Source organism: Astatotilapia calliptera, chromosome 5 (genome assembly GCF_900246225.1).
Source record: "Astatotilapia calliptera chromosome 5, fAstCal1.2, whole genome shotgun sequence".
Lineage (NCBI taxonomy): Eukaryota > Metazoa > Chordata > Actinopteri > Cichliformes > Cichlidae > Astatotilapia > Astatotilapia calliptera.
The window spans coordinates 25270846-25281376 of NC_039306.1; the positions used below are offsets into that span (position 1 = coordinate 25270846).

The 10531-nt window shown below is 40.7% G+C and overlaps 1 protein-coding gene across 3 annotated transcripts in view; it reads left to right on the forward strand.

Annotated features, from left to right (window-relative positions):
- The first annotated feature begins 4950 nt into the window (after window positions 1-4950).
- The window catches only part of dlgap4b (discs, large (Drosophila) homolog-associated protein 4b), a 139964-nt gene continuing 134383 nt past the window's right edge, over window positions 4951-10531 (forward strand). For all 3 annotated transcript variants that reach the window (XM_026168451.1, XM_026168450.1, XM_026168452.1), the window contains exon 1: window positions 4951-5406. The gene's annotated coding sequence lies outside the window, so the exon portion shown is untranslated. The remainder of the gene's footprint in view (window positions 5407-10531) is intronic.

The window sequence follows — 10531 nt, forward strand, 5'->3', positions numbered from 1 at the left end:
AATTGCCCACTAAACATGATGAGTAATGAAGGTTCAGGAAAAATGGGCTAAAGATATGTTATCCCTTCACACAGTTATTTTTTCCAAAGCGGCAATATCTGCACTGTATGCATGACGCATCACAGCCATCGAGTACTTTGCTACGCGTTTCATTTAACACTCGTTGTGGAGGCAAAAGCAATAGAGTGAAAAACTATTATATTAATTGTATTGTTGATTTCATATATTTCATATGTACTTCATATGCATGTACACATGTGAGCTCCATTACTTTTTTCTGTTTCCATTTTGAAACATTTTCCTATTTGTTGCTTTGTTAACTTCTCAGGGCCACCACTAATTTTATTTTGAAGCAAAATCAAAGCTCTGTTTACATGACAGTAAAACTAAAATAAAAATGTCTCTGAAATCAATGAATATTCATTAGAAATAACTGTGAACTCAATATTGAACAAAATAATTGGCCATTTTGGCCATGAGCCCTATGAAGGACAAACAGGTAGCAGCTGCATTTTTATTAAACCAACTGAAAGACCCTTAACAGAAACAAATTTAATATCTCTGCTTACATCCTCTTCAGCAGTGCTGCCACCAACACATTGTGTGTGTTGGTTAGGTGACCATGCCCTCTCTGCGGTGCAGAAAGCTCTAAATCTGGAATTAAATTACCCAATGAGCAAAAAGATGTGCAACTGACACCAGCTGCCTGTTCAGATGGGAACATTTAGCAGAGGTGGACAGGTGCCTCAGTGTGACTGCATGCATGTGAATGTGAGTATGTGGGCACGTGTGTGTGTGTTTGAGCAATCATGGAGGAGGACGGGTGTTTGGCATGGATAGATTCTCGCAAGTGGTTGGTCACAGCATTTCCAAACTGAGAGTCAGTAGGGAAAATCTTAAACTGCAGGCATTGTTTACATTGTAAATCATCCCCACTGAGAGCATCTTCGTATGCAGGCTTTTGTTTTTAATTAAAGTGATATGATTCCAAAATAACTAAATAAACAAACAAACAAACCAATTTTGTTATTAAACAGCTTTTAAGCTGCACTTCAAACCAAAAGAATTTCTGAATGAATGTTTAATTAATCTATTTACTACCAATAAATATGTGCTTTCATTCATTTTTATGTAGATTTTTTTATGTAGGTTATGTGATCCTGGTGACGCCTTCTGTACAAAGGCAAAGTGCTTTAAGTATTTTGGCAGGTGCTTTGTCTGTCTGTCTGTCTGTCTGTCTGTCTGTCTGTCTGTCTGTCTGTCTGTCTGTGGGTAGATTTTGTGAGAACAAAAGTGCAAGGGGGTGGAGCTGACATCAAGATGAAGGTCATATTTTAATTATTAACAGGTCCAACAAAAAATCCAAACTGCTTCAATTTTTGTTCCCAATTGTTAATATGCTGTCAAATTCTATTCTTACACCACATGCAGCTAATTGGTGTTGTCAGGGACGTTGATGAGCAGGTGCAGACATCATGCATAAACAGAACTATTTCCTTAATTAATCACACCATTGTTCGTGGAACAGAGTGAACGGTCCTGAAAGGTCCCTTGGTTTCTGTGAAATGACACTACTAATTCCCATATGCAACTTGAACCAGCAACGTACTGACTTTTTGTGACTGTGTCAAACTTTATGTTAAAGAAGAATCGGTGTGTGTGTGTGTGTGTGTGTGTGTGTGTGTGTGTGTGTGTGTGTGTGTGTGTGTGTGTGTGTGTGTGTGTGTGTGTGTGTGAGAGAGAGAGAGAGAGAGAGACCATCTGTTTATTAGTTGGACTATGACGTGCCATTACTAGTCTTCCAGAGTGACGTTCTTATATCTCATTTTAATCTATTAACAAATTGCAAACAGACATGTTTACCTCAAACATTGACATGGAGCTTAAATGTACTGTAGTGTATGAAATGTATCAAATCATTCAATCATATGGCAGAAGCCACTACATTTAGGCATTTAGACAGTGGTTAGGATGTCTTTCTGCTGAAGCTCAAACTGAGCATCAGAAGGGGGAGAAAGGTAAGTTAAGTGACTGAATGTGGTGTGGTGGACAAAAAAAAACCTGACAGGCTGGTATGAATATTCTGAATATTTCAGAAACGGCTGATCGACTGGGATTTTCCCACACAACCATCTGTAGGATTTAGAGAGAATGGTTTAAAAAGAAAATATCCACTGAGTAGCACTTCTCTGGACAAAGATTTCTTATTGATGTTAGAGGTCAGAGGAGAAGAACCAGACTCCTTCCACCTAACAGGAAGGCAGTGCTAACTTGAATAACAACTTGATACAACTAGAAAAAGCAGACGGGCTACCGACCACGGCAGGTGCCAACTGGTGCGCAACTCAAATTCACCAGCACAGCACAACAGATCTACTGATGAATTTTGATTTCTACTTCGACATTTGGATGGTTAAACAACATGAAACATGGATCCATCCTGTCTTGTTTCAGCAGTTCATCCTGATGGTAGTAATTAAATAATGTGGGGGTTGTTTTCTTGGCACACCTAGCATCTTTTAAATGATACAGTCTACATGAGTATTTCTGCCGATCACCCTTTATGACCACAGTGTAAACATCTTCCTATGGATGCTTCCAGGAAGTCAATAACACAAAGCTCATTGATGTGAAGCTTGCTTCTATCATGTGTGATGCTATCATGTCAATATGAACCACTTTTAAAAGGCAAAAGAGAGTCCAGAGAGTCTAGAAAGGCACTCATAATAAAATGTCTGGTGAGTGTATGTGTTTATAGGGTCTAATAGAAGTTGCAATTACTCACTATCTTGTAAAGCGAATGCTTTGGGAAAGATTAAATAAATGGTGTTTGATTACTTATGATTACACTCCTGATGTATTGCCCTCACACTAACATACAAAGCCTAAGTTCCCTAATTAAGCAGGTAATCCTCCCTCACATTGCCTTCTCACAGCACAGATGCTGCTGAAGTACACGCTTAGAGAGAAAGGCAGCAGAAGGGAGTTGCTTTAATATTAATGCATGTGAGCCAGGATTATGCAGGCTTCGTGTTGCAGCAGATATGACAAGAACACATGTAGAAATGCCTGCCATGTGTTGCAAGAAAAGGTCTGGATCTTGAGAGTTTTACCATCAGAAAGCCTCCCTTTAGCTTCATTGTATAAGGCAGCAGAAATGCCAAGACACAGAGCCAATCATTTGTGCACCCTGGTGTATAGACTGTGTTCTTGCTCCAGGAGAAAGGTGTCAAGTGAACAGTGGCTGAGGCTTCACCTCATTACCAGTTCAGTTCAAAAATTTTGCTCAGAAGAAAGTGTAGGGATCTCTAATGGAAAAGTGATCAATAAGCAACAACACTGTCCTGTTTTGGAGAAAATTGCTTTCCGTAGTGTGTAGAAATGCTCTGAGAGAGACTGATGAGTTGGAATAGAACCGCGTTCTCTATCACCCCAGTGTTCTTCTATCAGTTTAACGCATTGATTTTTGTACTTCAAATACAAGAAAACTAAAATCATCAACTTTGGCAAAAATGTTTTTAAAAAAGTGCGACTAAAATAGAAGTCAAGTGCTAGTTTGTAATCGTATTGCTAATGAGAAAACCAATGAGCTAATTATAATTGGGGCTAATCTACCTGTGTGAGCGCATGTGTGTGAGCGAGACAGAGAGAGAGAAAGTGATCTTGTGTGTGTAAAAGGTAAAAAGTCAACCTTTTAACAAACACTTGTATTTTTCCACAGCTTTAACCTCCTGGGGGACAAAAGCAATCAAACGTGACAAGTGGAAACAGGCCTACAATAAAGCCATAAACATGTAGTGCTCTCGGTGCATTAGCTTGACTAAATCTTCACTGATGTCTCGCCACACTTGCTGTGCCTCCCTGTCTTTCTTAGTCAGTACACTAAGAGTTTGTGCCTCAGTTTGTGAACATCATAATTTTTTAGTACAATGGCTCTAATCTTAATATAAGTCTGTTCCGAGCTGAATTTAGATTAACTGACATAATTACAAAGGCGACAGCAAGAACAAGAGCAGCGTTTGGCCTAGTTAGGCTGCAGACCGTGAGCTGTCCATGGTACTGAATCATTTCATATCTGTGTCTTTTGCTCACTTTCATTTCAGCCTCTACTCTTTTTGCATAACATACAGACTTCATACAGAGGGCGACAAAATTAATTACTTTCCCTGTGCAAGAGAGGCCTGATAAAAACAGATGGGCAGGTCCAGTGTTATTTTCTGTTCATTATGGTTCCCTATCTCCCTAAATGTGGAACATCTATCTCGCAGAAAGGGACTCAGTAAATATGTTGATTCTCTTTTGTCAGAGGAAAGCTCAACTGAAAAAGCTTTTGCATTATCATATAAGAGACGACAGGTTTCTAACGTGCATTTTTGAATGTTTTTGTTGTTGTTGTTGGGGGCCACTGGTATCTATTTATGGTTTGAAACCACAAACTGCTTAAATCTGTCTGTGAGCGGTTTTGTCACATTTAAATTGGGGGATATTTCAGTTTACAGTAGTTGCTGGATGATTCTGAAAATCTGCATTTTTATTGTTAGCTCATTGTGATATTAATAATTCAAAACACTCACACATACTATTGATGAACAGTAAATAGCCACAATTTCCTCAAATCTATGATAGAGTTTACATTTTCCTATCATGATTACCTTTTTATCCCAGCTGGAGTTTACAGATAAAGCCGAAAGCTGAATTTTTATTTTTTATTTTTTTTTTTGCAGATGATTTTAACTGTGAAAAATGTCGAATCCAGTGTTTTTTAGCTAGACTCGTGATTTGGATATAACGCTCAATAAGTCCATTATGGTAGTTAGTTAAGAGTCATCTTTGCAGATGGTTTTCATGGTGATGGATTACACAACTCCAGATTAAAGCCTTTTGCTAACTGAGAAGTCAATAGCTCACTTATGCCTCTCTCCCTCTCCCCCCCCCTCTCTCTCTCTTTAGAGTTTGTTGGTTGGTTGCAGCAGCGTCTCAGTCTCTCTCCTCGCTTGCCTGACAGACAGAGGCAGTCCTCCTCTCCTTCTTCTCACCTGCCTGTGTGTCTCTTTGTTCATGTGCCTGTCTGTCGTCTTTAAGCTTAGAAATATAGAGTGAACACAGAGCTCGGTTATGGAGACCACGGTGGACCGGCGTTCCCGCTTTTACCCCCGCGAGAGGCACACAAACTCACCGGACAAATAAGGCGTCAAAGGACGGCACGCCGGGTTTCAGCGGAAAGCGCCTGTCACTGCTAGTTACCACAGCGGCGCTCGCAAGTGTGATCTCCTTCATCCATCCTCCTCTTCCTCGCCGTCAGCACGTCTTGAAAAACAGATGCCCTGCACGGGAAGTTACGGACTAAACACGGATACATTCTCCAAGTCGTCTTCTCCAATTTCCCAGAAGCGCTCTCACCCGAAGGTAAAAAAAAATAATAATCATTTTTTTAAAAACCCAAAACGGCTCCACAGAGACTAAAACTGTTGATTTACTTGTTGTTGTTTGTGTCTAGGAGCCCACGTATCGCCCACTGAATTTCTCTGTGTTTTACATGTTAAGTCAAATCTGTTAGACAGGAGTGAACATTTCGTCCAAAGTGGGTGGGAAGGTGACTCATGCTGATTCAAAACGCTGTTTTTTGGTTTTTTCCTTTTTTTGGAGCCAGTATTTACACTGCGCCTTTGCGGGTTTAGAAGACATAACAGGCTAAAGGCTATTTCTTGAAAATTCACAGGCGCCCTCATATGATTTGGGGGCTTGCTGGTTTCTGTGTGGTTAAATAAAACAACATGGGGCTGTGGGATGTTTTGATGTGTGCCTGAAATGATTGATGCAGTTCCTCCTCCACAGCTTTCTCAGTGTGATTTTTTTGGACAGGCACAGAAGTGCTTATTGGGGGTTTGGACTCTGACATTTGACGAGTGGTTAACTATGTTGTAATAATCTGCAGGATTTGTTCACATTTTGTGTATGGAAATGAATAGAAATATAGCATACAACTGAGATAGTTGTAAAGTCTGAGAATTCATTTTTAACAGTTCCTTCTTACAAGCAGTTAAAAGCTTGATTATGGTTTCTCCTTTAAAAATAATCATATTCATGCTATAATTGGGTCATACTTATAATAAGAGCCTTGCTGGAAATCTAATGTATTCACAAGTTTTTTGTCACACATTGCCTATCAAAATCATGAACCTTTTCTCCACCAGCTTCTACAGAACCTGAAACGCCCGACTGTCCCTTAATCTTGATGTTCATTTATCAAGTTTTGTGTGTGTTGGTGACAGCCACCTGCTCCATGACTACTGGGAGCCATACATTTCATGAAATATTAGTTTTTATGTAAATGCTTGTACTGTTTCAAGTGCTAAAAAATGAAGAACGGCTAATTCAGAGATAATGATTTAGCACAGACTCCCAAGTTCCATATTTACAAGGTCAATTACTCCACAAACTCAAATGAATCACCCATCCGACTGAGCTGAACAGTCCCTTTTCCCACAGCATTGCTGAGTAGAGCCAGCTCATCATACTGAGGATAGGGATGATGTTTTCAGCAAAAGGAATCCGCAATGTTGACTAAAGACTTTGGCAACCTGCAACCTGAGTGGTATAAACAGTAAGAAGAGTATGGCAGTCTCTATTTGGCACCTTAAAAAAGGAGCAACACTGTCAACTGATTCAGAGCCAGCTGTGCTCAGCCAGTAATCAAGATTTTTAATTCAATCAAATTAACTCCGGTGTGGCTGTCCTGCACGCGTAACACGACGACATGAGACAACTTGTAGCGACACGTTGTGCGGCAGCATGCTTTGATCCTTTACTAGGCTGCGGTGTCTTTTATTCCATCAAATTAACAGTGGATTTAGGTCTAGCTACCCTTTTAGTACAGCTTTTTGAGTGACCTGAAAAGCAGCCTAACTGCTGCGTTAGTGGCCTCAATTTGCTTCAACTGTAATAAAAAAAAATAGTAGGCCATGCTAACTCATAGCCATTTATGTCTATCTTCCCTCTCTTGTTCTCTCGCTCATTCTCATCCACTTTCTCACACACACACACACACACACACACACACACACACACACACACACACACACACACACACACACACACACACACACTATCCCCACCACCATCACGACCCCCACTAGTATGCACTCACTCAAACTGTGTCTCATCGCATCTCATCACTCTCAGCAGCACTCTGCCCACCCCCCTCGCTTGTCTCCATCACACATGCACGCACATGCACACATGCACAGAGAGAAGCATACCAGCCCTCAGCCATGTTGTTTCATTATCCACTTACCTCACATGTGCTTTAACATGCGTCAAAGCGCCTTTTTTCATGTCATTTATTGATAACCCTGCACTTATTCTGGAGTCGTTGGGGGGGTTTATCTTTGCGAGAACCTTTTGACCTCAAAAACAAGATAATTAATGTCACATATTGTATGGATGGAAACAGTGGGCACCAGAATAGGATTTCCACACCCTGGTGGTATTTCAAGGGCAGGCCGTTTCTAGCTTTGCTTTAGAAGGATGCAGCGGTGTATGGCTTAGGGCCATTTATTATGTATAGAACAGTCCTGTATTAAATATCTGCTCGGTCAGGGGGGCCAGATTACACCATATTGCATCAATGGAGTGACGATGGCAAAAAAATCTTTTCCTTCTTGGGTTTCTGCAGAGAGCCGTGAGGGACCTGTGACTTGTTGAACGTGTGGGCTCGGGGATGATTAATATTAAAATGGAAGTTTTAATGTTAGCGCAGTAAATATGAATTATTATGTTGACTTCCTAGAGGAAGAGTTCAGGACATAAAGCTGATGTCACTGCTGCTGAAGTTCAAGGATGGCAACGTAAAAGGAAGTCTGGTTCGCAAATCAACAGACTCTCACGCTGTAGGAACAGCTAAAGCAGCGGGAGTCTATATTTAAATGGCCTCACTGGAGAGATAAGATGTCGTCATTCCTCCCAGTTGGAAAAAGGGTCCTCAGAGGAAACCGAATCTCTTATATCTTGGTGTTCCTTTTTCTACTTGTTCCCAATAAACCTTTTTAGAAATAGATCACAGCTCTGCATCTATTTGCAACATTGTTTCGGGCTGTTTTGGATTAAGAGTGCGTTAGTGTTGGGGCGGTAACACACACACGCACACATTATTTCCTTGTTTACTTTCCGTAGCAGTTGGTATGTCGTAGCTGTAGTCAAAACTGATTAATGCACATGCTGAAAATCCCAAACAAACCTTTATGCTTATTGCCGGTCTGTTATTATCACACAAAAGATGCCTGTGAGATGTTAGATGACAAGCAACTTTCTTTTTATAATTTACTTGAGATGTGTTTTTTTTAGCAAGAGTGCTGTCAGAAAACCGGATTATGCTTAACAAAGGCTCAAAGTCTCTATTAGTTAGGCCTGATTTGTTTAGAAAACTGCGGTGATACGCAGAAAAGATCATGGAAGTTTTGTTTGCTATTCAAATTGTCATTGTCTGCTGATTACAGAACACAGCATTCAAGAAACCAAAACTGTGTGTAATTTTAGACAATTATCATGTCGGTGTCAGGGCTACATTTTCTTGTTTTCTGTACTTTTTTTAAAAACTCTTATCTGCTAGACATTTAGATTTCAGCTGTTACAAACATACTCTCTCTAATTTAAACCAAAGACTTGGTTTTACTGCCTCCCTTTTCCCCCAGTGAAATCACAACACCGCACAAAGTAAGATACTTCTGACATCAATTAAAGCCTCCCCTACTTGTCCAAAATGCCGTGCTATCTACTCTAATTAAACCTTACGTCTCACTTCTCCAGAGGCACCAGGCTGAGGAATGAGTGCCAAAGCCCCTTTTCCACCTGCACTGGAGCTAATATCCATGCTAGCCAGGCTGCGGTGGGATAGTGGGGTTGGCACAAGTTCAGGCTGGCCAGGGGGAGCTACACCGCTCAGGCTGTTGTAATTCTGCACACAACATGATGAGCTACTATTGCTGGTGTGATGCCAGGAAAGGCCCATTAACTGTATGAAAAAAAAAATCTGTTTTGTGCGATCAGTAGTCAAAGATTTTAGCATGAATTAGAACACTTTTTACAGCGAAGCATAGCAAACATGATGTTTATTTTTCTTTCTACAGGAATCCACAAACCATGAGAAATGTATAAAGTTGTTTTAGGTCTTTGTATTAATAATTCCTGTGTTCAATAGGAATTATTTCCCTTTTTTCCATGTGATGATCAACATGACTGAGAGACAGTCGGTTTTCTTTAAGGTGATCTGGTGACTGTAGCTGGTCACTGAGTGTGATTCTAAGTCTTTTGATCTGTGTTGTAATAATATTTCTGTTCTAGCTGTATGAAATAATTTGCTGTATCCCTCAGCCAAATGGAGAAGAGAGATATTTCTTAAAGACAGTCATCTATTACAAGTGTCAGTGGTGAACTATTTTTAGATTGTAATGCGTTAGCGTTACACACCTCGAGAAGGAAAAATCACGAGGGAAAAGAAATCATTTGACGTTATTAAAGACAAAATAGTTAAGCATTCAAAATGTAATGGTAAAGTTACCTTTTCATTGAAAATATAATTAGATTTTAAGAGGTAAGATCTTTGAAAAAGTGCTAACTACTGGATTTTAGATAGCAAATGTTGTTATTTTCACAAGCAGCCACCCACCCACCCAGCCGCTGCTCTTTTTCCAGAGAGCCACCTAATAACAAGGCTGTTCCACACTCAGGCCTGCATTAAGATGCAGACCCTTCTCTCTCCTGCTCTTTCTCAATGGCCTTAATCCTTTCCTCCTCTGTGCTATGAATGATAGCCTCAGCAACTAGTCTCCTGTCTCTGGCAGGCAAAGGCCCATTGCTTAACATAATGGTGAGAAAATGGCCAGAGTCAAAAGATGTGTCTTAGTGAGAGGAGGTCAGCCTTTCAGCTGCTTAGCTACAGTGTTTGGGGCAAACAGAGCTGTGAACCTGGGGTAAAGAAAGGTTTCCTGTTGCATTGTAGACACACATCTCCTTGTCTTATTTTTAGATTCGGAAATACAAGATTAGTAAGTACAGTACAAGAGGTCAGGAAATTTGCTTATGCTGTGGTTGATAATTTTGTTTAGAATGCACAAAGCAAGCTCTGTCTTTAAATTCAGATCAGATTTTTGACTCTGAAGAATGTTTTCATGAGCAGCTCAGCAGTCGCGTCACACTAGTTCTGTTAATTGTAGCTTAATTCCATTAATATAAATATATAAAACACCCAGCACGCCCCTGCGGGCGGTTTATCCTTCAAGCTCGGGTCCTCTACCAGAGGCCTGGGAGCTTGAGGGTCCTGCGCAGTATCTTAGCTGTTCCCAGGACTGCGCTCTTCTGGACAGAGATCTCCGATGTTTTTCCCGGGATCTGCTGGAGCCACTCGCCTAGCTTGGGAGTCACCGCACCTAGTGCTCCGATTACCACGGGGACCACCGTTACCTTCACCCTCCACATCCTCTCGAGCTCTTCTCTGAGCCCTTGGTATTTCTCCAGCTTCTCGTGTTCCTTCTTC